Raw genomic sequence first — 2,363 nt, forward strand, 5'->3', positions numbered from 1 at the left:
AGGGGAGAATGGAGGGATCACAGGATGCAGTAGTGAGATAACCGGGCTTTTATTGTAGCCTGACTTCAGGTCTTGCCTGTGGGAGACTATTAAGCTACACAACCGTCCTGGTATTCAGTACTTCAAGACAGGTCAAAACAAAAGACAATAAAAAAAGGATGGCGATGTTCTCCCTTTTCTCTTCTTCAGGGGTCTTCTCCCACTTCTCAGGGTCATGTGGCGTCTCCTGGGCTCTGGGCCTCTCGATCTCTTTCTTGGGCAGGGGTGTGGAAAGGGAGAGAAAACAGGTCGGGGTTAAAACTGGGCTCTCGGGGGTTTTTCACTAGTCTATGCTACCGTCACCATGTGGGGGGGGAGGGAACCGTGAGGGATCAGTGCGTGCTCTGGTAGAAAATCACCTGTGTACCTTAGTTCCCAGTGTTTCCCCACCAAGGCCCTCTGCGACAACTTCAGCGAACAGACGCAGACCACCTCTCCGCCTTACGCTGCCGATAAGCCAACAATCATGACCTGGAATCCCACCACCGCCGATCACATCACCGCGACCATGAAGAAAACCCACTCAGGTGCCCCAACGGACCCCTGCCCACCGCACATATTCCAGAGGGCCTCCGCCATCGCACCCAAACTTAGACTGACCATCAATGCATCCTTCATGTCCGGCATCTTCCCAGAAGACTGGAAACGGGCAGAAGTTAAACCACTCCTCAAGCAACCCACGGCCGACCCTAATGACCTGAAAAGCTACCAGCCCATCTCTCTCCTACCTTTCGCAGCCAAGGTCAAGAATTCCCAGCTGACCACCTTCATCGAAGAGCACTCCATCCTTGACTCCTCCCTGTCTGGATTCCACAGCAACCACAGCACCGAGACCGCCCTTCTCGCCACCACCGACGACATCTGCCTGCTACTCGTCCAGGGTCACACCGCGACCCTCATCCTTCTAGACCTCTCCGCAGCCTTCGACACCATCTCCCACTGCACACTCGCAGCCAGACTTCACGACGCGGGGATCCAAGGAGCCACCCGCAACTGGATCCAATCCCTTCTCGCTGGCAGAACCCAGAAGATCAGACTCCCTCCCTTCATCTCCAAACCCACCGATATCGACTGCAGAGTACCCCAGGGTTCTTCACTCAGCCCCATGCTCTTCAACATCTGCATGGCCCCCCTCGCTGCCATCGTAAGAAAGCATGGGCTCAGCATAGTATCCTACGCCGATGACACCCAGCTCATCCTCTCACTCACGAAGAAACCCGAAGACACCAGACTCTGCTTCTAGGAAGGAATGAAGAATGTGGCAGCCTGGATGTAAGACAGCTGTCTGAAGCTCAACTCAGAGAAGACCGAGGTCCTCATCCTCGGACCCTGCACGTCCCCCTGGGATACCACCTGGTGGCCCTCCGCCCTCGAGAATCCACCCATACCTACAGACCACGCACAAAACCTCGGCATCATTCTCGACCCCTCCCTCTCCATGAATCGCCAGATCAACGTTGTCGCTTCCACCAGCTTCAACTGCCTGCGCATCCTCCACAAGACCCTCAAATGGATCCCCCCCGAATGCAGAAAGATCGTCACCCACGCACTCATAACCAGCAGATTGGACTACGGCAACGTCTTATATGCCGGAATCAACAGAGCTCTACTACACAGACTCCAGATGGTCCAGAACACCACTGCCAGACTCCTCCTCGGGACTCCGTGCCACAAACACATGACCCAACACCTGTGAGAGCTCCACTGGCTCCCCGTCGAGAAGAGGGTCACCTTCAAACTCCTCACCCATGCCTACAAATCCCTCAACAACAACATCCAACCCAAATACCTCAACAAGAGAATTTTCTTCCACCTACCCAAAAGGAACCTCCGCTCCGCTGACCTCACCCTGGCAGAAGTCCCCCGCATCTGCAGAACAAGAACAGGCGGGTGAGCCTTCTACATCCTACCCAAGACCTGGAACAAGCTACCTGTGCACATCAGACGCTCCCCAACCCTGCGAACCTTCAGGAAGGACCTCAAGACCTGGCTCTTTGACTGATCCGATACTGCGACTGATCTGGAGCTGCCCCCACGCCCAGCGCCTTGAGACCCTCACGGGTGAGTAGTGCGCTTTGCAAACCCTTGATTGACTGATTGATTGGCCCCCACCAAAACGATCCCCTCAGTGGTACTTGCCTTGAGCCACGACCCGTATCCAGGGCCGTGGCGTAGGGACCCGGGGTGTCTTCTCCCTTCAGCAACACGCCGGGTTGGCGCATTACACAACAGATGCTCCTTGGGCTCCACGCTGCTCCGCTCTTTTCGTAATCGCCGCCGTCCTCTTCGTCACTTTCTCCTCCGATCCGGCTTTTGCGTCTCCG

This window comes from Triturus cristatus, chromosome 2_1 (genome assembly GCF_964204655.1).
Source record: "Triturus cristatus chromosome 2_1, aTriCri1.1, whole genome shotgun sequence".
NCBI lineage: Eukaryota > Metazoa > Chordata > Amphibia > Caudata > Salamandridae > Triturus > Triturus cristatus.